The sequence below is a fragment of the Nesoenas mayeri genome, assembly GCF_963082525.1.
Source record: "Nesoenas mayeri genome assembly, chromosome: 1".
NCBI lineage: Eukaryota > Metazoa > Chordata > Aves > Columbiformes > Columbidae > Nesoenas > Nesoenas mayeri.
Genome location: NC_137541.1, coordinates 9,614,625 through 9,640,482, shown reverse-complemented (window position 1 = coordinate 9,640,482; position 25,858 = coordinate 9,614,625). Strand labels below are relative to the sequence as shown.

The following is a 25,858-nucleotide window of genomic DNA, read 5'->3' as shown; positions in this document are numbered from 1 at the left end:
ACAAAGGCAGTTCTGAAAGACATCTGACAAGGCAACATCTTTTTAGAAAACACTCAGGATATTAGCTGCATATTTGTGTGTTTTATTAAGACTAACGTCATGACAACAGCTTAATTTAGCACAAACAATAGGCCAATAAATACAACACTAGTGCTTTAAAATAATTAAATAGCCATTTGTTCTTGCATTTATGTTGCTTCCAAACACTGGCAGAATTCCTTCAAATAAACAAACAGCTCTTGTTTTGTTGTTTTAATTTTTAAAGATTAGATGTTGGCAGTAATTAAGGCAAATCTGGACATTTGTTCCATTCATCTGAGGTGAAAAAAACCAAAGACATATCTATCACATTGCATTTTTACTCTTAGAAAGCCAAAACAAAGGCCCTCCAGGGAACAAGAAGTTTAATTATAAACTATCACTGCAACAAAAAAAAATAGATTCTGGGACACGTCTCTGGGAACACATTCAATACAGTAAGCCAATGTAATCTGAAATGTAATTTTTTTTATTATTATTATTTTTTTTTAATGCAGGGTTGGAATTCTTTTTTGGTGTAAAACGAAAAATGTCAGCAAAATAGTGCACAATTACAGAGGCGCAAAATTGGTTACAAAATGATGCTCATACAAAGTGATAGTTCAGAAGCGCTCACAAGAATAGAAAAACACAAGCAGTGCCATCGATTAGGAGTTCATTTGTTTTTTGAACTGTGTACTAAATTTGTGCTGTGCAATAGTGAGAAAATCTGAACTATAAAACAAGAGTCAGAGTGCAAACCAATATCTCCTTCTCTGCACTATAGTTTTCAATTCCTACAGAGCATTCTATAATTGTTGTATCAATTGTCACAGCACAAGCATCTTAATGAAAAACAGAATTAATCCCATATTTTTTTCTTTTCATTCTCTCAACCAAGAAAAAGTAGGAAAGATATTACAGAATCTTCAGTTTGAAATATGTCTTCGGCACACATGATACATCAAAAAGATGGTTCATTTCTGTCCACAGAAAATTCTCTGAATAAGAAAATGTGTTTGTTAATAAATAAAAATTAAATTTAAAAAAAAGAAGAAAAAAGGATGAAAAAAGTTGTAACCCTCCTACAACTCTATGAGGCTATTTAGTAAGGCTGGATTTTAGATTTCCATCATGTTAACAAAGAAGAAGATGAGTTATGTCAATAGCACTGTCAACAGGGTTAAGCCCCATAGGAATCCCTATTAATTCCTTCTAAAATCCTGTGTAGATCCATAAACTGTGTCATGATCTTACCCACCACATTGGTGAAGCATGGAGCTTATTTTAAACAATTGCATACTGACAGCCTAATTCTTTTTTCACTAAGATGAACTGTATCTCTAGAAAGGCATAAAGTTGTCCCATAACACGAGGTGTGTATCAGGTAAATTGGTTCTCCTTAGCAAATGAGTTGCTGGAGTAAACACGAAAGCTTTATACTGAATTTAATTTAGAGAAATAAATACAGAAAATTCTATGTTCTGAAATCCACAAATAACATTAAGAATGAATGTTAAGTTGATTTTCCTAAGGAGATATTCTTCTACTTAGATCAAATACATAAATTGATAAGAATACTACTACCCCTGGTAATATCATTACCTGTGTTCAATGTCTTTAAAGGTTTTCAAATCCCTTGAGATCATGCAATTTCTAAACATAACATGAAAATGCAATTTTTTTTTGCCTAAATCATGATGATCAATACTTTAGAAAAGCTTACAGTTGCAAATAATAATTATCTAATAACTCATTCTCATTTTTCTACTACATTATTTTTCCCAGCAACTACCTACCTTGTATTTTACTAGATGTCTTAACATTTTTAGTGAAAGTAACAGAGATTTATAACACAGACTTACAAAAAAATGTCTCCACTATGGAGCCTAATCAGTATGGGAACACTGACATGTGTCCACCGACTTCACTGAAGTTGCACTAATTAGGTAGAAAAAGATCATGACCATCATGGCCCTATAATATTGGTGATACTTGTGTTCACTAATACAGAAATTTATCATCTTCATTCCAGTTCTGAATTGTTTTGACAGAATAATTAGTGAGCACATTCATTCAGATGATTTGAATGACAGTAGATCTTGACTTTAATAAATTTAATGTAAAAATATTTGATAATATCTCTAAGGTTCAGACTCACCTCCCTTCAGTTTAAGTATCAGAAAAATAGAAGCTGGACGCTTGGTCACTGCAAGATGCATGCATAACCAACAGAGAGAAACAATATCCACCAGAAAACAAAACTACCAACCTCAGCTGCTCAGCACTTTCTGAGGACTCTAGTTACGTATCAGATCCTACATGGGAGGAAAAAATGCAGGTCTATGCTATTACTTGTTTATCTGTTTTACTATAGCCAGACCAAATAAATGCTTCCAAAACCAACAAAAAACATTCCTAGAACAATTACTTTTGTTGCTCCAATTCCAGACCTATGTATAGTTATTCCCTACACAACACCTTTCACTGAGTATCATTTTCTGAACCATTGCAAAACTCTGACATGTCTGAGCATGGTCCTGGGTTTTAGCAGATAAAGGTATGAATCTCTGTCATGACTGTGCAACAAGCTTTTATTCTCCTGCTGCTAAAAAGGAAAAGTCTCTTAGTGATGTTAGTTGCACATGTCCTTATTGTGGTAGTATACTCACTTGGGGGGAAATGAAAGAAAATGTCATGCTACACAAAAGGGATTCCATGATAAATTAAATGAGCAGATTATAAGGCCAAGAACTGAAAAGTTACAAATGTCAGTGCTGCAGCTGGGATGTGATGGCAAATGTGATCCTGCCTCTCACAGTACGACCATGAAGCTGAGGGAAAATAAATGCAATGTTTTACTAAGCTCATTTAAAAATAACAAGACAACATTGCTACTTCCTTGGTGTCTTTCTCATTCAGTATCCACCCTCTGTAGGAATGACCCAGAGGTCCTGAGGAACACATGCTTTCTGATTGCATAGCTAAAAAATGCAGCCTAATGCATATACATTAGAGGGTGGGAAGGAATGAAAGCATAGACAGTTATCCTTTGGGATGCTGATAGTGAAAGCACTTGCAAGTTATTTCTCATTGTTTCCAGTGGAGGGAAACATGGCTGCAAATCACTGAAAACTGACATATCTACATGTCTGTTAGTGTTTTATTATTCTTAACCAAAATGAAAACAGTATTTTCTTCTACTGTCTGTGAAGATATACCCTCTGTATTCAAGTAGATAAAGAGGCCTGATGTACCAATAAGGGTTGTATCCCTGTCTCCTCTTGTCTTCCAAATCAGTGAAATGTTCTGATCAGTGGTTGTCAGAGAACCAGACTAAATTATAGAATTGCGATGTCAGGTGCCAGAAATTTTATGAAAATGTGATAGAATATTGCTGTCCTGGAGATACAGAAAATGAGACGTGTAACTTCTCCCAGTCCTAGACTAGAAACTAAATGTAAAGGCAAACAAACAAACAAATTTTTTTTTTAAAGCAAAAAAGCTGTTTTTCCCTCTCCTAAGGTTTTTACTCACAAAATTTTTAATTATTTTCTTTTTTAATATATAAATTTCCAAATGTAACTGAAGTAAACTGATTCAAGGAACTGAAAACATGTAGCTACTGTTTCTTAATATCCCATATTAGTCAAGCCATCCTTGACTAGCTTCTGACACTATTTCTGTCATTGAGGTTTGGGTAAAGAGCAGACTAGCTTTCTCCTAGAAGGTCCCAGGACGTTTCACTTAATCTTCCACTTCTCACTCTGGGTCTCACATATTTCAGTTTCTCTCCCTGTGTGGCCATGCTGGGAGCACTCACAAGCTAAACCCACAGGAAAGAAACAGAGAAGAACAGGAACCGCTCAAGAGTCTGCCTGGACAGCTTGAATAATGGTCCCAATTTGTTATGCACTAGAAGATGACTGAACTTCCCCAGTGTTATTGTTTTATCATTCTCTTGAAATCAAAACTTAATGCTTTTATTCTCTATGACCTAGTACGCTAAGCACAGTAACTTAATGGTGAAGTATTAGAAAAAAATTAATGTGAACACATAATAGTAATAATAATAATGTAAATGTACTGACACGTGTTTATGATTATTGTTACAAATGGCTTTTGGGAAGGTCATATAAAATCTTTAAAATGTATCTTTAACTGTGGCCCAAAATTCAGGGGTCTGTTGAATACATTCAGCCTGAATCTTTCTGAGGCTCCATGTGAAGAAAGTATAGGCTTTCAAAACAGACCAAGTCTGGCCATAACACAACAGGATCAGAGACATGCTTCTGCTGCAAGGGAAAGCACTTCAAACGTCAGAGTGCCAGTCTGTCAGCACTTATCACTCAGTGGGTTATACTATCGTTCCAGCAGATTCTCCTTCCAAACTTATACTTCATCACATTCCTGACCTTGCTGCATATGGCCCCTTCAGCAGAGTTCAAGTCTGTAACATGTAAGACTTGGAGAGTTTATTCACTGCTTCTCATTATCATCTCAGAGCTTTGCTCATTGTAAGCCAAAATTATTTACTTTGCAGTTTTGGGGGTGTTCATGGAGGAGGAAGGGATGAAGAAAATTCTAACCAAGGAAAAATGTTATGTTGCAAAGAAAATGGGCAAACTTTTGCCTGTTCATGAGCAAATGGTTGCTCCTGTGCCTGTTCCATGTGCAACTTTCTATCTAAAAATGGGATAGAAACTGAGACAGCCAAGCCATATTGTGCTCCAGCTAATAAAGTGTTTCAAATCAAGAAAAACAGGCAAGGCTGCATCACTCTGGCCTGCGCTGTATGGACTCTTTTTTCTTTTTTTTTTCTTTTTTTTTTTTTCCTTTGAAACATTCCATTTGCTCTTCAAGCCAAGACAAGAAAAGAAACATTTTTAACCTTAAGAGTCTGACACAAACCTACAAAATTAAATAGTCAGGGCTGAAGTGAAGCAGGTTTTACAGTTCTTAAGTATCTATCCTTTGTTCCCTCCTTAATGGTACAGTTATAGTTAGGGAAAACATAAGAAGCTGTGAGCAAGAAGGCAAGAGCAGATTTAACTTGGAACTTTCAATTTGCTTTGAAACACATGCAGGTCAGGGCCACATGGTACTAAATACTCTACAAATAAAGAGCAAGTGTCAAGACCTTTCCTGACAAGCTTACATCTAAGAAGACAAAACAAACAAAAGATGGGTGGAGGAAAAGCCTGTGCAGTTACAGGAATATAGTACAGTCACCCCCAGTGCAGCTCTGACTTGAGCTTCCAGACCCCAAACCTAAGTCTGTAATCAATAAATAAAATGTGGCAGATCCTCAGACAGAGTAGCCTGGCACAGTTTCTGTCCACTCAGCTAAACCTCTATTCCTTTAAAACCCAATATTTCCATCCATATTGCTTCCTGGGAGCCCTCCACACCCCCTCAGCTTATGATAGGGGAGTTTGGAAATGTCTTAGTTGACGACGGCAAAAAAACAGCCCAGTGAGCACACTAATAAACATCATGGGCTATTGCAGGTCAATAACATCTTTTAGCCTTGTTTAACTTGCAAATACAGATGTGACCCATGTGTCTGTCCTGCGGTCTGCTTGAGAGTCCCTGCACCCACAAGGGAAATGTGCCACTAATGTCATCAGCCAAGTGAGATAGGCAGTCAGTGACAGAGCCAGCAAAGCATCCCATCAAGTTTTGGCACTTAAAAAATACTGCCTTTCATTGTGTAATTTCTATGGAAAATACAAGACGTGGCAAAGCCATGCAAAATATTCCACAATGTAAATACAGATGTCCAAATCAGGCTAACGTGACCATCAGGTAGAAATTCAAAGCGGAAAGGGGTCCAAGGTATTGTGAGGGTATGGGCAGATAAATTACAGGTGAAATGTTTGAAATTTAACTCTTCTGATTTTAAAAAAGGTCCTGCCAAGCTGTAACACCAGCTGTTCTTTTTTCTTTCTCTTTTATGATTACTGAAACTCTGTTTTCAGAAAAGTTTTGACAAACTTGGAAAGAAACAGCAAATGGCTGATATTAACTGCAGTGCACGCAACTGCCCTCCTACAAAGTCCAGCTCAGAGACATGCTTTTAGAGCAGAAGTTCACTGACTTCTCCATGGATGTTCTTAATTCACTTTCCATGAGATATGGACCTCAAAAAGAAAGTGAGGTGATATAAACCATGCAGGCAATGCTGTGACAGGGAGGCATTACTGACCTCTGATACTTGTCATGGCCCTCGTGCCACATGTCACCACTTCTTCCCTTCTCCCAGAGCACCTGTTCATGGAGTCACCCTCAGCTGCAATCATATTGGCTGATTTACTTTAAACACCTTAAATTCAGTGTGCTGGTGTACTTGCTGGAAAAGGATCTGCAGGACTGAGGACAGAAGGCTCATGGTGAAATGAGAGTGGAAATGGAAAATAAACTTCTAAGATGCTAGTGTTGCAGACAAAGAAGGATATGTGATGAATCCCTTGCTCTCTTCCACCACATGCTCAGAAGGGAATGAAAACTGATCACACTTAAGAAACTAGCAAAATTATTGCTAGCATCCTCTTGTAATATTCAGAAGATGAGATGTCTGGTTTTTTTTTAATCAAATCAATTCATGAGAAAGAAAAACTAAAACAATTAAATAAACAGCATGGATCTTTGAAAAAAGAGTGTCAGGAAATGTTTTACAGCAGAGAACAGCCTTTTGCTATCCAGCTGTTTGTTTTGTTTTAACAACTCATGAGAGTTGAGCTTCTGCAGCTTCTTTTCTTTTTCCTATTCCAAAAGCCTTGGGGATGTTTCTCTTTTAATTATGAGCCCATTCTTGAGCGGGGAATACTTTTCCAACATGTGAGTGTGAATGATATGAATGGAGATGGCACAACTGCTTACCTCTTCTCTCGCTGCTTGTTATTTGCCTAACTCTTCCTGAGAGCAATGAAAGAAACCTTTTTCTTTTCATGGGTTTATTTGGTTCTGTGGAAACCAAGGACCCTTAGAACTGCAGAACTGAAAGACTTTGTTTAGTAAGAAGAAACTCTGAAATCAGCCACCAGTTTGTCTGATATAGAAAGAATCAAGAGTCTGACTTGCACAGTTCTCAGCACTTACACAGGGGATGCACTTACACTTACAGGCATGCTCAATGTCCAAAAAGTTTACAAAAATAAATCATTTGATGTCACAGAGAAGTCTCCCTCTTCCAGCCTGGTCAGGAAAAGGGCCACCATGACTCCAACTAAACCATAAAAGTCTAACACAGATGCTATTGAAAACAGATAAATAAGAAGGTTTGTCTTTGTTTTCCTGCATGTGTATATTTTGGATTTAATAGGCCAAATCCAGCTCTTTGAAGTTAAGGGTAATGTCTTACTGTCCTCAATCATATTCTCTTTGATTTACTTCTTAATGTCATTTGTGATGTGACATAAAAGCACCCAACAAGCTGTCATAGTCCCTTCAACAAACAGCTACCTAGGTTCTCAACAGCCATGGCAGTGATGGTCTTACATGAAATACTATGTGTTTTTCCTATACTAAATACCATACATTCCTGCAGCACCATCAGTGAACAACAGGGGAAATTTGCTCCAGCAGCCACCAGTCACCTACGTGGAAGTCCATCCTGGTCCACAAGCACACAAACACATTCTGGTTCAGCAGCAGAGACTGGAGATGTTACCTCTGCTGCAAGTTTACAACAGTATGTTTTTCAAAGATGAAGGGGAGAGAAAAAAAAAAGCAGCAGAGAGGTTATTTGACCAAACCTTCTGGCACTGAAACAGGCTTCTGTGTTGACAGTTAAGAGATTCACGCCAACTCACTGCCTCAAAGCAGTTCAGCCTAAGTCAACTAAATATTTTTAATGATGTGGCCATGGACATGTTGATTTCCACCTTCCAAAACTTGCTTTAGCATTCCCATCAAATTGATTTCAAGGAACAACTGTCTACAAGAGCAAATCCCTACACCTTCATGACTCCAATCTAAATGAGAATAGTAATATCTCATTTCTGAGGTACGTCTTTGTTCTCTAACATACTTGTTAACTTTTTTCCAGAGGAGTTTTAACTAATGTTCTTTGTACATAGTGTGTCGTCTAGTAAGGCTCTCAGTACAGATTAACTTTACAACAATGCTTGTAATACAGGTAATAATAATACCTATTTATGTTGTGTATTGCCTTTGCACAACTCAAAAGCTGTCTGTGCCGCTCAGATTGTTTCACTTAATGTGATCCTACCTGGTGCTACACAAACAAACAGTACTGTGTCAAGAGAGAGGAAGCTGAGGCAAACCCTTGGGCTGCTGCAGCTATTGCTGAAACTGAAATATGGTCTGATTGGTTCACTTCACAATTTTTGGCTAGCTTTTTTTCTATTAATCTTGGAAAGCTTCCAAAACAAACTTGATAAAGTCCTGAAGATGACAAAAGATGCATTTTTCCCCATACTTGTAAATCATCTTTGGCACACTTCCCAATTTTAGTAATTATAGATTTCCCCTAAGCTCCCTGCATATTGCCCATAGATATAAGACTTTGTATGATCTGTCCTCTAATTCAGAAAACTACAGTAAGCTATTACATGAACCCCGCATTAGACAGTAGAGCAATTCAATACTAAAGCACTGCTTAGGTCTCTGTATGGTTTTCTTGATGGATGCTACACTGTTGATCTATTTTTATATATTATTTATACTGGGATAGTGCCTAGAGGCCCCAGTTAGGGGCAGGACCCCATACTGCTGCACATACTATGAAGGAGTACAAAAACCTCTCCTGCTTGCAGCATATTGTCTAAGTATAATGAATGACACCAGATGGTTAAAACAATCAGAGAGAGCAAAAAGTGAGATGGTTGTTGACAACAGTAACAGTCAGAGCACAACAGCTACTTATCTATATATAGGCAGTGTGGTGATCCTGTCACTGTTGTCTGCTTTCTCTCTGTCCTCTGTATTGTATTTTACGTGCAGTGACCTGTGGACAAGCACTCATACACAGAATTGAACTCTCTGTGTCTGAAAAAATGGCCATTTGGAAGTATCTTCCACTGCCCACTTCAGGCATATAGGTGAGATTCCGAGGATCTAAATCAGGAGAAAGAGGTAGGTACTTAAAGAGAATGATTCAGAGCCCCTGAGATAAGGCTCAAAGCAGATTATGTGAATTCACAGGTTTTGGGTCACACATGGGAATGATTAAGACTTGGGGGTGTTAAGGGAGCCCAGCAAGAAGCTGTTCTCAGTGCAGTTTACATAAACTCCACCTTTATTTCCTTACATATTGGCAGTGCAGAACATAAGTGCCTTGGGCATCTGCACTTCTGCAGCAAGAGCAGCCAGGAGTCCTTACAGTGTCCAGTAATACAGTGCTTAGTTCAAGTCCAGGCTCTCTGGTGAACCAGAGGTAGGTGCATCTCCCATGTAACTCGTGGGCTAAATCTCACTCAGGTTGAAGATGGGCTTTTAAGCTCATAGCCTTGTGACCCAAATTACACTCAATTTGGTAGTTCTTATTCATGTCCTGATCTGAGTCAGGATTATTCCACACCCAGATGAGATCCCCACCATGTTTAGGTTCCCTGTGCAAACCCTAAATCCTCCTCTAACTTCTTAGGACAATTCCGTTCTGATTTCCCAAAGCGATAACTGTTGGGTCTCCCAGGCTGAGAAAAAGCAATAAATGTAAACTCCTACAAACACATTTTACTATTCTGAATTCAGCATATTTTAGACATTCCCAAGCGTAAATCTAGTCTGGTATGGTATGTAGCCACAGGCTCTCCGACACCAGGTCCCTGTCCCTGAAGTGAATGATTGCTCATTCATCCCTGTCTCTTCATCAATAGATGAGACAGAAGACAGAGGGCTGAATAGCAAAGCATCTCTGCCCTTCCCTGCAGAGACAGTAAAGTAAGCAAGTGACAAGCTGTTGTGAAGGAAATAAGAGTCCAGCTGTGTGAAGATGAGTTCTGGTGAGGCTGGAGATGGGAGCTACCAAAACAAGAGGGACAAAGCCTAAAAGCAGGCCTTTCCTTTGAAGAGTACAAACCAAAAAGAGTAAACTAGTCACAAAGAGACATTGCTGTCCTGCAGGGTAACGAATGCAGTAATACAGGGGAGGATTCACTGAGTCACGCCTACAGCAGGATAAACTAATTAAACTCATCTTTCTTTGAAATGTGAACTTGTGCAATTGCATGGGTTAGCAGGGGCCTCAGATAGGTCATCTTGGTCCTCCTTATTAGTTTCTATTGCTCAGCTTTTTCTCAGATCCCCAGCATCCTACAGCTGCTTTGCACATGGACCTCCAGAAGCTCTAATAGAAGCTCCCAGAATTTTTGTGGCTCTTCTCTGAATAACTTTCGTTTTCCTATGTAATTTGTTTTTCTTTAAACTCACAGTCCCCATAATGGTATTTTCTCTGAGGATCAGTCATTTTTGAGGAGGTAGCTACCACCTAGAGGTAACACAGTATTTTCAACTAGCACAAGGCTGATGTAATAAAGAAAGAGATATTAGGAGTAGATTCAAAAGAGCTCAGCTCTCATTTAGGTTTGAAGACCTAGCTTTTCAAATGTAGTGTTAGGTAACTTGGGACATGTAGGCCTTACTGCATACAGTGTTCTGTGGTACTACATGGACCATAGCACTTTTGGATGTTGCTAGTCTGCACAGGACTGCTTCATAGAAAGATAAATGGGAGCTTTATCATGCAGTTAGCTTTTAATAAAAGACTTCCTGAACACTTTGTGAGAAATAACAGGAGGAAAATGCAAGTTCTTTGAGGTGGTTTTATGTAGTGTTTTTAAAAGAGCATTTCAGCAAATACAGTCATTGAAGACATTTTTTCCCTTTAAATCAAGCTGAATCGATTTGATTTGATCCTTTTATTCTTAAGATAACATTCATCTTGTTTAATTTCAAGCAGCTAAAATTCAGGCATCATCTCCTCTGCCTCCAGAGAGGGTGGAGACGTGCACCGCTGGAGTGAATTCATTCCCTGACTCAGAGATACTCTCACCTAATAGGGTGCATTGCCCTTTGGAGAACCTCATCTTTTGTGCTGAAAACTGATGAAGACTAGGTAACCACCTTACACTAAAGGCAAGTGAAATAAATCCTATCTTAATTAGCTTTTCTACTCAGGATACTCGCATGGCTCCCAGTGTTACAACATCTGAACATCCATACTTTCCAAATCTATTATTTTCACACTCTTTATATGACAAAATGTAGGTTTTACACACTTCCAAACTTATACAGCTGACACAGGTAAAGTCCAAGATCCAGACCTGCAAAGGTATTTAGCAAGTTAATTGTCTAAATTAAGTGGTTTGCATTCTCGGCTGACTAACACTCAGTGATGTAGACAAAGAAGTGGCAGTTGGGTGCCTTTAGGAATTTGCTGGGATCTAAGCAGAAATGACTTGCCTGAGGATATATGTCATGGAATTAACCTCAGGTCTCCTGAGCTGCTGTCCTAACCTTTGGAATGTCCTTAACATTAAGCAAATCCTCTGCTGTTTTTGGAATTTAACTTTTGAAGTATTTACAGTCATGTCATCTTCTTTGTCACACTCAAACAAGCTATGCACAATCAAATCCTTTAATTTCTCTTCATAAATCAAACCTGACTTAAAGCTTTCCTTCTCACATTTATTGCTGTTCTCTAAGCTCTTTTTAGATGTTAACTTATCAGTAATAGCACAATGAGGCCAAAATTCCAGGTTGAATTTTTAGGTGTTACTGTGGTACAAATAAACACAGGAACATCATCACGAAGTTGGATCTTTCACTAAAATCAGTGAGAATACTGTATTTGCTTCAATTAGCACAGAGTCCTACTCTGTTTTGTAGCATCTGAGCAATCTATATCACAGTACAGCACACTAATATTGTCTGATGCATGTATGGAAACAACAGACCAAGACTTTAAAATTGAAATAATTAAGACTTACCAACATAAGAGTCCACACACAGCAAGATGTGAATTAGCAGCATACTGACTGCTCTGCGATCTCATGACGTAAAAGTGTGCATTAGTTTTTAATTAGAAAGCAGCTTGCTTCACTTTGAAAGCAAACTAAGGACATATAAAACGTGACTGGTTATGGAGAGAGTTACTGTGTAAAATCACAGAATAACAGAATGGTTGGGGTTGGAAGGAAGCTCTGGAGATCATCCAGTCCAAACCACCTGCTAAAGCAGGTTCACCAGAGCAGATCACACAGGAATGTGTCCAGGCAAGTTTGAGTGTCTCCAGAGAAGGACACTCCACAGTCTCTCTGGGCAGCCTGTTCCAGGGCTCTGGCACCCTCAAAAAAGATACCACGCTGCACGCTGTTGTTCTATTTTAACAGCACACTGGCTTTTGCATGTAGACAAACCTTATCAGACCAGAGCAGGCTTCAGTATTGGGCGATATGTGTTTCTTAGAATAATCTTGGGGAGAACTGCTGAATGCTAAGCATGTCCTCTGACTTTCTTGGGACTTACACCTGGATCACAATAAGAGTCAATTTTTAAAAAAGGCTTAATTATTTTCATCTGTCTTGATTTTTTTTTTTTGTTTGTTTTTAACTTGTTTTTTTTTTTTTTAGTAATCTCAGTCTGGTGTGAAAAGCAAGTTTCTCTAGAGAGAGGTGTCAGTTTCACACTATTAAAAAAAATGACAAGATAAAACACTATTTCTGGTACTACACAATTCTCTCCTTTTAGAACAGCAAACTTGATCTCTAACTAATCAAAACAATCCTATATCAACTTTGAATTAACATTGAAGCCTATTCGTGTTTTGATTTTAGAAACTATAAGCACAGAGTATGGATAACTTGTGGGAAACATGCAGGCAAAGTATAATGCACCTTTCAGGATGTTTAAATAATTGTAAAAGGTTTTCCAGTTTTCAGATTATTAGAGGGACATTTGAAGGACTTCTGTATTAAACAGACCACAGAAACCTTACACAGTTATCCTTATATTGAATCCAGTAGCTTGTTTATGAATTAGCACTTATCGTCCAAATAAGATTCAGTTACTGGGGACATCAAGAAAACAAGATTCTGCAACATCCCTTCCGTGGAATTACTTTGCTATCTTCTGATACTAAAAAAGATAAAATTCCTATACCAAAATGAGGAAGTTTTACCCAATTGCCCAGCTTCAGAACAAGGAAACATGTTTGTTCTGTGTCAGGGTTTCCAACCTACAGCTTACGAACCAGAAGAGGAACACACTACTTCGAAGTTTGACACAAACAAGAGAATCCCACGCACCACTATATCTCTGTGGGGAACGAAGAATAAGCACTTAGGCAGCAAACACTGCCAAAAACTCAAATGCCTATTTTGGGACTTTCTCTCAGCCTAACCGAAAAGCAGGAGGTAGAGATGACAGCTACACAAGAAAAGGCACCCATGGGACTGAGGTCACATCTTCAACTCGAGCATGTCCAAAAAGAGCTCTGAGCAATTGCTGTTGCCACGCCAGTGTTGCTGGGTTTTCTTTCTGAATGGTGGCACACACACAGGCTAAGCCTGGGAAGCTTTCTGTAACACAATATATTTGTAGGTCAGACCAGAACCATCAGTGGGCATAAAATGAGTTGGAAAAAAACCTACTGATCTTCTAAGGGAAAACAGTGAAGACACTGAGTGAGGACACTGGATCCGTCTGAACATAATGCCTGGAGAATCTTTGTGGCTCTAGAGAAAAACTTTTGTTTCCACAGTATTAATCATTAGTTTCTCCATCCTCCACCAGCACATTTCCAACTCTTCTAATTGCTTGTACTCACACCTTTTTTCCCATGTGGCTCAAAGAAGAATGAAGAGAGATGGCACAATTTAAAACAGATCATGCCGGGTGAGCACCAAAACACTATTTTGTTGAGAAAAGAATGAAAACAAGTAGACAGTAGGGATATTGCAGTGCCTACTGCAAGGCCTTGTGAGGTTCCCCCATGGTCAACACAACAGACTACGGTAATCTCTGCTGATGTTTGCACTAAATATAATAATTCTAGTTATATTCAAAGTCACTGTGTCCCAGTTATTCTGGGCCTACATAAAATTTCACTCGTAAAGGTGAGTGTAGCACTTTATAGACAAGAAAAACTAACAGTTTATCTTGGAGGTGTCAGATGCCACTTTCCATTGTGTCATATGAATTCCTGGATGGAAAACAAAACACAATGAACGTGAATACATTCCAAAATGCTCTTGTCATATCACTTTAGTGGCAATTACCTTGTTTGCAGGGAAAGGAAGGAAAGAAATGGCAGAAAGGATGGAAAGTACTTTTTTTGGTAGATACTATTCATAAAGCCAGATTTTATTATCCTTAAAACAGGGTGATATCCTAGGATAAAAATAGAAGTAAAGCCTGTCTCTTCTAAGAAAATTGCAGTCAATATTTCAGCACTGACCAACTGCAGAACAGCTGTGCCTGTGGTATTGGTGGCACAAATGCTATCATAAACAAAGGCATTTTTGCCATCGCCTTGAAAACTTGACACAAGATCTGAAATCTGTCTGAGTTCTCTCCCTTTAACAGCTTAACACCCCACATGTGAGATTGCTACTGAGTAGAGTACCCCTAAGGAGTGAAGATTTTTCATCAAGTTGGGACCGTTTCTGGGAATTGACAGGATACAGGATAACTGTGCCCGGAGTTTTTACTAAAGCACACGAGAGACTTAAATGGTATGAAGAAGATGAAATTTCAGAGAGGAGAAGAGTTTGGAGGCAAGAGCAGCTGGTCTTGTTTGTTGGAACCACCTGGAGAACCGCTGCAGCAAAGACATGATGATGGTAATTCCAACTCAGAAAGACTAAGCCCTTGTGCCATAGGATACATTGGCAGCCAGCACAGACCCAGCACAATGGAAAAGCCAGAGATAAACCAAAGAGAATCTCACCTTGAGTATTAAACTGAATATGATGATTTCATTCTACTTTTTTTTTTTTTTTTTTGCTTTGAAACCAGATGTTTGGGATTAAGAGAGACAAATTCCCTGCCCTGTTTGTTGCACGTACCTCCTGCTTTTCTGTTAGGCTCTGAAAAAGTACAGAAATTGGCACTGGAGCTTTCAGCAGTGTTTTGTGCTTAACTATTTATACTTCAGCCTCATGCATCAGTGTAGAATAGCAACAAATTGAAAAAAAAAAAAAAAATCCTTCCATCGCTGTAAAAGCCAAAGCACAAATTCTTCTATACATCAAGTACCATTTTAAGTGCCATCAAGGAGATCAATATCTGTGTCATGACTTTCATAATGGTGCTCTTGTTGCCATTTAGGAAAGCAATGAGCTGTAGTAAACACACAGGAAGCGAAGGACTCAGGAGCTTCAGGTTCATGAGCACAGCATAGCAATAGATCTGTACTTAAAAGTATAAATCTCTTTAGGAAAAATAAAAAAGGATACATTAATTTTCAGAAGGATACCACAAGAGTATCAGTCTACCATTTTCCTCCTCGCATATATTTTATTTTATGAGTTTAAACAGTCTTCACCCTAAGCAGTCTATGATGATTTTATCTGAAGGTAGAAAATCTTCCCATGTGAAAACTCCACTGATTTCACTGAAGCATGTATGTGTTATCCTGGTGTTATATTAGGAAATATATTTTTTTGCCATAGATTCATTTTTTTTTACTTTTTTTAGGCTGAGGCAGCTCTGTGAGATAATACATATCTGCTGTTTGTAGACATCACTAGAGTACTATAACCACCAAATCATAACTCCTGAACTAATCTGTACACCGCAAATGGTATTACCCAGGACACTCATCTTAAAAAAGTTAAACAGCACAGAACAGCAGAGGTAAACACACCTTTTCTTCTAGAAAGAGGATATAAAAGACCCTCAAACATGAACAATATTAGTAACTCTTAGATGTGTCAATTCTCTCACTTTTTCTACAATTAGGTGGGACTGACACTCCAAGTATTACATCCAGTCAGCTTTTCCTCAAAGCTTTTAAAACTTTGAGTTCAATTTACAAAATAATAAATTTAGTCTTAAAATAAACACCTTGGATTTCATCAGGTCTGAGAAAACCTCAGTTCTGACAAGATTATGTGTTTTATAAAGCATCTGATCATCAGACCACAATGATTCAAGCACTAGCTATGTAAAGCATCCTTGTCTATTAACATTGTTTTAGCCAAAATATTAGATTAATAACAGAGAAATGTGATTTTATCTGCCTTTCCAGTCAGCCAAGTTCAGTGTTAGAGACCAGTATAAGACCAGTCTTCAATTGTTACCAGGCTTTGCATGTAACCACACCTGCTTAACAACACATGCCCCATGGCACCTGGACTGTTGGATGCTCATATAACAAAGTTCTGATTATTCCAAGTTGTTCAGTGCCTGTGGTGTTCAAAAAGAGACATTGCTCTGCCCACCTTACTTCCAAAACCAGGGTAGGCTCCAAGTGTGCCCTGCTCTCCCCGAGACTGAAACCAGTGATTCACTTCTCCCAATACCTTTTATCCAGCAGACTCAAGGTTAGCTCACTCCTTCAGGAACAGATAGGGTTGGACTCCTAAAGATTATTTCAATATTTTACTTCAGTACCAAATAGGAAATATCAACACTAATACCAAAACATTAATTGGAGCTGGTCTAGTAAGAAATCTTACCCCTGAAAGATGATGCTCTAACTATGCCAAGCTCCATCCCCTTTCTGTTGAGCCATTGATAACAGAGCACTCACAACAAAGTGGAACCACAGCGGCTGAGAAAGTCACACTCCCAAGCATCAGCAAGACCACCACCCAGACATATGCTTGAAAAACTGCACTTCCAGGTCACCTCAGGGAAGATCAGGCACATGACCCACTTAAGTATATGTTAGAGATTTTTTGAAATTTATTTATGCAACTTGCTTTACCTCATGACTTGTGGTTTTTGGGGATCCTGCCACAATCACCCAGACAGTGCACAAGAAGCAATAGCACTTGCTTAGTACTTCAGTCTCTAGCTTCTCTTTACAGCTCTACTCCCTCAACTGTTTTTGGTGTATACAGCTAATTTAAACATCTGCTTTCCTCTTTCCACTTTTGGAGCTGCACATTCCCTGTAAAGACATAGGACTGCCCTTAGCTATTACAGATCACTCCACCAATTTCAGTTATGTGTCTCTAATTTATACCAACTGAAGACACAGCTTGTTCTACCTCATTTTTTTTCAAACACAGCCATTCTGTACTACTATCACTCCCATGGGCACTGTCCACTTCCTCAGTGCAGCACTTTTATCTATAAGGTATGGCAAAAATTTACGCCTCAACTCAAGAGTACATCATATTAATAGGAAGTGTACAGTGGCTTGTGCTAAATTAAAATCCACCCATCTGTGCATGATTTTCCTATAATTAAAATGATCATTATGAAACCCCTCAGCCAGGAAGTATATTTTATTATCTTAAAACTCTGAAATGAAGATATGAAGATTTAAAGATCCATTGACAAAAAACTTAGAAAAAATGGTGTTACATTTCAGCTTCAGGAAGGAAATAGAGGTAATAAAGATATTTACTTTTATTAGCTCAGTTCTTATGTTTGGATTTCTGTTCCTTTGAATTGATCTGTTTCTATAAATTACTGATTTACAATATTTTGGTCCTAAATAACAACTAGTTGACACCATTCAACTTCACTATTAATGTGCTGAAATACATAAAGATACAGTAAAAACTGGTATGCCTGCTCCCTAGATGAAAAAATCTTGAATTATGTTTTTTCTAGCTTGGTAAGTCTGTGTTTCTGCATAGCATTTCTAGCAGATGGGTTTTTTTCTTTCTTTTAAAGATGAGTTCTGCTCCAGTTAAAACACAAAGGCTTAGAGTCTCCGACTCAAAGTATTGCATGGCTCAACGGATCCAAGAATTCCAGATTTGTTCATGTGGACACTTTATGCCTCTAGAAAATCCCCTAACTTCTTCATAATATACCTCCTCAGAATAAAGTGGATTCTTTGAAGCTTCATTGTTCAGAAATTAATCTACTAAACTAAAGAGGTCACAGGAATCAAAAGTCAGGTTAATTCAATGTAATTAACTTATTGAGGCATTAGGCCAAATTTGCTATTTATCTTTCACAATAGGAGATCTCATAATGTCATTACAAATTCAACTTTGCCCTGATGCTTTTATCATTCAACAACAGAAAAACAGGCCGAGACATCTGCTTATTCTACAAAATAAAAATGTTTTTGTTACTTGTCTTCTCAAGGAACTAGAATATCTGAGTCTTCTGTGCTTGCTGACTCTTGCCTTACACTATGGATGAAAGCAGGTTTTATTTCTTTTGTTTAGCTGGAAACATCACTGGTGTTAAGATGAGAGGATCTTCACTTTTGACTTGGATCTCCTAATGCTACTGCTATATATTTTCTGAATGAGAAAAGCTCTACTTCTTGCAACTACTGACAGAAATGATAAATCATGACTATCCATATCTTACACACAGTTCCAATTAAAAGCATGATTTTAAGAAATATGGAAGACCTATAAACAAATTTGTTGCTGTGTTTCCTCCGATTTCTATTAAACAACAGATCTTCAAAGATGTAACATGTGATCACATTATTAGTAGGATATACTATAGTAGCTTTGAAGATGTCCTTAATACAGGTTTTCAGGCACCTGCTTAAAAAAGAAAATAAGTCATGAATTTAAGTAAATTACTGGCACTTTTATATGCAGGTGAAACATGTCTTTCAGAAGATAATAGTTATACCAATGTTGCTTCTTGCAAAGGCACAGATTATGAAGTAAATCAGAAAATAGTGGGAGAAACTTACAGTCAAGGCTGTTATTTTTTTCTCTAAATCTTGGAGAAAAGGAACTGCATTTGCAACAGTCTAACACTATTTGTCATTGCCCTTCATTTTGTTTCCCCCTCTCAAATTTTAACTGTTTAGCTCTTTTGATACTAAATGTTGTTATGAACAGTTTTCCTTTATTACACTGTTCTAAAGCCTTTTAGTATAAGTTTTGATAAAACCTCACATATGTGCATTATAAAATCACAGGGTATAAGTTTCATATGGAAAATTCATCATATTTCTTCTTACTGTTTTTAGTAGAGATTCTGACATTAAGCACGAGAGCAACAGACATTGTTTTAATTCTTCATTGTGGAAGGAAAAAAATATCAACTTTTTGCCTTTGGTTGAGAAAGAATTTTTTACATGCTCTCTCTTTGCAATCTCTCAATTGCAAAACCAAAAAAGGATTTTAGAAGGACAAAATGTAACCACAATTATATGGAGTGTGTCATTGATAAATTCCAGGGGAATATAACAGGCTAGGTAGGCACATACCATTAGATCTAGCTGTTCGAACTGTTAAAATTCTAGCCAAGATTAAGCTAGAGTATTTGGCCACATCAGCCCTCAGGACTGCACTTAAATTTTAATAGACTTGATCTCATTCTAGATTTAGACTTTAGGAAAGTATCTCTTTCTAGAGGGTATTTTACACAGCAGTCTATCTTTAAAAATGTGCTTAAGTCCCTTGAAGTCACCAAGTACAGAAACACTGAGAACAGACACAAGTCTTTCATTTCATGATAGCCTTAGTTTTGTATAATTTTCAGCTAATCCTAGGCTTTCTGTTTCCAGTACATTTAGTCCTGGGTTATGCTGATGCAAGATGAGCTCAGACTCAGGGCTACAGTTTCTCCAGGATTTTTGGAAAGGGACATTCCAGGAAAACTGGTAATTTCTCCCCATCCACTTGGAAAAAGATAAATAAGAAAACAACAACAAAAACTCAGCATATCATTGGAGTATGCTCAGATGTTACAGAACTTTTTAGCCTCTCTTCTTCCAAATGACATCTGCTTCCTGCAAGTCTACTGATTCATTGACCAAGTAGATTGGAAACAGTTTAATTATGGATATATTTGTTGTTGTTGTTGTTGTTGTTTTTTTTTCTCTTTGAAACTGACCACATTAAAAGAAAAAGCTCACATGACTCTTCTTTATGTTTATAATAACACAGGAAGAAAAATATGCAAAGATCTAGAAAAGGATAGGTGTTACTGAAAGCTGAGTAATGTACACAGTGTGAAATTCGTGCAGTGCAGAAGGTCCTCATGAGTTAGAGGTCTCTACATACAAATAAGCTCTAGAGCATTAATTTCTCATTAGCTATATGTATCTTGAACCCTTTAGGATTTGTCTTGCAAACAAATGCTGGTAGATAAATGGCTCTAATGTCTTGTGCTTAGTCTGAGCAGTGAAGCTCACTATTAGGTAAACTGTTTCATACCAACAGAGCTCTGAAACTTAATCACATTTTCCAATAAGTTTCAGGGGAGTGCAATGATTTAGTTAAGGCCAGTATAATGTTCTAGGTGTAAACACCACACCCATCACCCTGATAGTCAAATTGAGTCAATGATTCAACCCAGATGGGAATCCAGGTTCTTCTTGGCTTACTGTTATCTGTTCTGCCCATTAGGCTATATGACTTCCATAAATTATTTTGGAGTTCCTGTTAAAAGAAAATAAATCCACATGATGCTAAATGCTGCCTCCCAGCTGTAATACAAACTGGAATTTTGGACTACAGCACTGCTCCCTGACTCATCCTGGATCCCCTCCATGTGACGTTGGATCCATCTAAGCTGGGGAGAGTAGAATAGAATGTCTTTTTTTCAATCACCGACTGTCAGATAACATGTGGATGTTCACACAGCATGTCTCTAGGATGTGAAAAATAACAACACCAGACAGAGGCCTTTCTGAATACACAAGGGTAGAAAGGAGAAGATAAAAGGACTAAAGATTTTACAAGGGTAAGCTAAGCACTGACTCATTGCCATTGCTAAATTTATAGAATATAGAAAACCCAGACATTAATGTTGAAGGGGGAGGGAGGGAGAGAGACTGTGTTAAGATGTACAACAGAGGTGCAGCTCTATACAAAAGATAAAAACAACACACCCATGGAGCAAAACTTCATTTCTCACATAGTTTAAATACAGCCACCACGTTTTACATCTCATGGGCACAGTTTTACTGTGAGCTTCTCTGTTACCTGTGTGTAGTTGGAGAAAATCCAGAAAGCAAGGAAAACAAACATATCACACATTTGCTGCGTCTGCTTGAGTTAATGACACTCAGCATGCACCTTAAGCATTTTCCACGGGTTAAAAACACAATGGGCCAAACATAGCTCTGGCTATCCCGCAGGCTGCTGTGCCAGCAGAGTGCGGTGGGAAAGCCTGCTTAACCAGCACCGGAGGATTCCCTCATGTAGGAAACCTCAAAGACTATAGAGGTGGCTCAGTGGCCAGTTCCAGCACCAGGGGTTTTAGCCAAAGAAATGCCGGCATGTGCTGGGAATTCAGCTTATTCCCAGCTGATGAATCAGCCTTTCTGGAGCCACAGGTAACCGGTATGTCTACATTGCAGTGGCGCACAGTGAAAGACACTTGGGATTACAAATTCTGTGTTTTTAACAGCAAAAAGGAGAATGAGAAAAGAAACAAAACAGAGATTCAAAAAGAACCAAGAAATAAATCATTATTTGGACTACCTTAAACTGACAGCCTGCTCACAGAGTGACTCTGAATGATTATGACCTTCTGTAGATTAAACTGCAAAGATTCTGACTGTGTGGGGCATTTGTACCTCCACTTGTTCTGTGATAGAATATGGAAAGAGATGCTGAGTATATCCCTTCTGTTTGGACCAAAATAAGGACAGGTTTTGTTGGAATTGTTTCAGTCTTTGGCTTTGCTTTTTTAATAACTTGATGTTTACAGTGTTGATTTGCTTAATTATTGTTATTTAATCTTTGAGTAATAATGATGCAGTATCCTCAAATGTTTTAAAGGGCTCTTCCCCAACAACAGCTAGAACCACTTAATATTCTATCTTAATTAAAACATTTTTTTTTTTCCCTAGAGCCTGTTTCTTTTAATTCCATTGCAAAATCTCAATAGAATTTAAATGGTGCAGTATAATTTGCATAGTGAACACAGTGGTATCTACAGTGAAAACACTCAGAAAACAAAACAAAACCCCATCGAGGAGTGAGATCAAGGCTATTAGGAACAGTGTTTTGGAAGGCTGGCTGAAGGCACAACCTGCAGCTGGAAAGAAGCAGGCAGAGGATGGTACTTGAGAGTGGAAGCCAAAAGAGGTATCACTCTTCAAGGTAATCTAACAGCAGCTACCCAAGAAACCAAAGCTGAGGTCAGGAATACAACTCAAAACTATATCTTTCTGAGATTGGGTCACCTCTTTCACCACTACTGGAGGGCTCTTCTCTCTTTCTGGGATTATTGTTCTGAAAGCAACTTACACCAGCTCTTCTAACTGCAGTCATTCTTATATTTTGAGATGTGTCATAGAATACTGGTAAAGCTGCTATTTCCATTTCTGGTTAAAGTGCTACATGGGCAGAGCCCACATACTGGCTGCGGGAGACTTGGCTCAAAATGTTTCTGCCTGGTTTGGAGAACATCTCTCTGTGCTTCAGCACTGCACCTAATGGTGAATCCACTCTGTTCACCATATCCTGAGAATCCCTATTGGATTGGTAAGAAGAGTGAAAGTAAATTTAGTTCCTGGATCTCAGGCTAGTCTGGATGTCCAAGCCAAAATAAAGTTCAAATAAAAGTGAAGCCAAGCTGCTCAACCTCATCAAGGCTGAAATGCTTCTATTTTTGAAGCACTTCAGAGCAGGACTTGTCACAGAAAGTTTAAGAAAAAGAGGTGTGACACCTGCAGAATTTGGATACTTCTATTTGACAGCAGGATTGCAATTACGGATTAAAATACCAAAATTCCTCTTTAGAAATCTATTTAGACTCTCAGCTTTCTACAGGTTTAGGAAAGACCTTGACCCTAACGTACCTTGCAGATGATGATGACTAGTGCTTTTCTGAATCAAGCCCATAATAAACTAAACAAACTAATTCAAAGGCAAAAATGAAAATTGCATCAGCTATACCAATATGGGTTTGAAAAACAATATGAAATTGTTGTTCCATACAGTAAATCACCTCCTAATAGTTAACAGTTAAATTAAGTCTCTTTATCTGTTCCCTGGATTCCATAGATATGCAAGTAAAATTTCTTAGAAAAGTTCTTGCCTGCATCTTCATGACCTCTGTCAGAGGCACAGATGTGGCATTTAATTTAGCTGCTGCTTTCTCAGCAAAGTGCTCTCTGCCTATGGTCAGACTGTTGCCCCATTGATCTCTATTGTTCTTGGACAAATTTTCCCAGTTCAAATCAAAGTGAAGCTTTTCTAAAAGAAAAGTGGCTGTTTTCAGCTTCTTCTGTACAGTCACTGATTACCTAACGTGCTCAGGAATGTTTCCAGTCTAGAAGCAAAAAACTTTCATTTTGTAATATTCACTGCAAAACAAGGAGCTTTACCACCCTCTGTGTTACTGCACAAAGCAGAGGTTGTCAGTGTGAGAAGACAAACAATCTCATTTCAGTGAGCACCCCGGGCCAACCAGGTGCTCTGCAGCCCCTAGTGATGGACACGTTCCGCAGAGTCGAGCTCACGGCAATGCTGGAGGACTTTGTGGAAAGGAAGGAATTTTGTCACCACTCCAATACGCAACTGTTTTGCTGGTAGACATGGGATGATTACGCCCATGCTACTCTTTCCATCGCCCTGAGACACCTATGCGAAGCTGTATCAGGCGCAGAGGTTCCGGGGCTGAGGGAACAAAACTCTCCCCCTGCCGGCACCACTCCCATCTCCTCAGGCTTTCACCCCTGCTCCGCAAAATTGTCACCTTCTCGTTCCTGACCACCCAAACCCACCTTTTCTGCCCTCCCAGGGCAGAGCCGAGGGTTTTCCCCGAGGCAGCGCACCTCACCTCCTTGATGACAGCCAGGCAGGTGGCCCGGAGACCGTCGCCAGGTACCGGGCGCTGTCACCCGCTCCGCAGCTGCCACGGCGGCTGTCGGGGCAGAGGCGAGCGGAGGGTTCGGGACAAGCAGGGGGAACCCCTTGCACTTTTCCACCCGCCTCCCCTCCACTCCTTCTCCGGAAAAGTGCCCCAGCGCGCAGCGGAGCGGCGTAAAGTGGCGGGATTCCCACCGGGGCTGGCTGGTACCTGCCGGGGAGCCGGAGCGGCGGCGAGGTGCGGGGTGAGGCCGGTGCGGGGCCGGGGCCGGTGGCCGGGTTTTTGGAGGCGTTGCGAGTGAGGCCGGCTCCTCCCCGGCGGCGGTGGCGGCGGCGGAGGGTCTCGCTCCTTCTGCGCGGAGTGTCAGACTTTCCCCTGGCTTCCCTTCCTCCATCCCCGCCACCCCTTTCCACTCCCTCGCACGCACATGCACACCCCTCCAGCAAATGGGCTGCTGCGTGTGTGTGTGTGTGTGTCAGCTCAGGCACACACCCACTGCTGCTGCTCCCGGCATAGGTCACAGCCCCGGCCACTATTAGCTCCGTGAAAAGCAGCGGAGTGCACACACAGACATACAATCAGACACACAGAATGCGGGAGGAATATGCTCACCCTGATGACACGGGGCACTGCGGGACTCTAGGCTCATGTGCTTTCCTCTGGACCACAGACCTGGATCACACAGCTATAAGTTTGCACAGGGGCATCCCAAAACAATATTGTGATCACTCTGCACGGGTGTTGGTCCAAATCATAATGTCTAAAGCAACCTCAGCTCCACTCACATTATTCTCATGACACATTCCCGCTGGGGATGAACTGCAGGTCCCTGCCTGGTACATTGGGAGTTAAAAAAAAAAAAAAAAAAAAAAAAAAAGGCCAGCTGGCCACACTTTCTGATAAGGAGAGAGCAAATGGGCAGTGGCTCATAGCAAGGGGTTGGTGCATGATTAAGAGGAGCCTGCATGTGAAATTGTAGCTGCCAGGGATAAATCTGCCTTTGCATTTATTTGTTTTGCCCATGGAATGTGCTACATCGGTGGTTCTCCAGCTTTTGCATGCTGCAGACCACTTCCTAAGAGAGAATTTCTCTCCTGGACCAACCCACTCCCACACCAAACCCTTCTCCCCAACATGTTTCCTTCTGTGGCTGCCCGAGGAAGCGCCTTTCTGCCCACAGGCTGAGAGCCATTGAACACATGGCACAGATAATGTCAGACGCTTCCAGACAAGGCACACTGGGACTCTTTCAAAAACTGTGTTTCCCTTAGTGAAGAGCTCAGATTGAAAGTCTTCAGCTGGCAACACAGTTGCAGAACAGACCGTGACTGTTGCTCTATGAAATAACAGAACCAAAGAAGTCCAGATGAATGTATTGGAGTTTCCACTATGTTACCACCCTCAGTAGAAATTCATCTTCACCTGCCGTTCACATAGAAGTCAGATGGGTGGTCTGGGCATACAGGGTAGGGTTTAAATATGGATTTTGTTTTTGTTTCCTAACTTCACCAAAAGCCAGCTTTACACTTTTTAATCTACATTTTTGAAACAGTTTGTTACTACAGGACCAAGCTAGTGATGTTTTTATAAACTCGGCACACACAGATACAGAGACTCCACTTGTCTACATGTGTCTTCTATTCTCACAAAATAAATAGAGGGATTTGAAAACAGGTTGTTTAATAGCTACCATTGACTTCTGATGTTTAAGTCCTTCAAAAGGGAATTTTATATTTGATTTCCCACACTCATTTCATTATCATTAATAAGACTTCCCATTGCTTTAATCCCTGGATGTCACTTTTTAACAAAAATATCATTGTGAACAGTATGATGCAGATTAGAGCCCAGTTTGTGTTTTAAATTCATGTAGAATGATTCTTGTATTTTACCTCATTCCCAGATACACACTGAACATCACAGAACTCTGCTGGTAACCACTTTC

The 25,858-nt window shown here is 39.4% G+C and overlaps 1 protein-coding gene and 1 long non-coding RNA gene across 8 annotated transcripts in view; one reads left to right on the top strand and one right to left on the bottom strand.

Moving 5' to 3' along the window:
- LOC308047486 overlaps window positions 1-9,068 on the top strand; it is a 49,707-nt gene extending 40,639 nt beyond the window's left edge. For all 3 annotated transcript variants that reach the window (XR_013923024.1, XR_013923025.1, XR_013923026.1), the window contains one exon: window positions 8,986-9,068. This is a non-coding gene — a long non-coding RNA (uncharacterized lncRNA). The remainder of the gene's footprint in view (window positions 1-8,985) is intronic.
- SEMA3D (semaphorin 3D) overlaps window positions 1-25,018 on the bottom strand; it is a 140,373-nt gene extending 115,355 nt beyond the window's left edge. Inside the window, exon 1 of one of the 5 annotated variants that reach the window (XM_080355964.1) lies at window positions 24,526-25,018. The gene's annotated coding sequence lies outside the window, so the exon portion shown is untranslated. The other 4 variants (XM_080355967.1, XM_080355963.1, XM_080355965.1 and 1 more) reach the window with 4 other exon arrangements.
- Window positions 25,019-25,858: the final 840 nt, after the last annotated feature.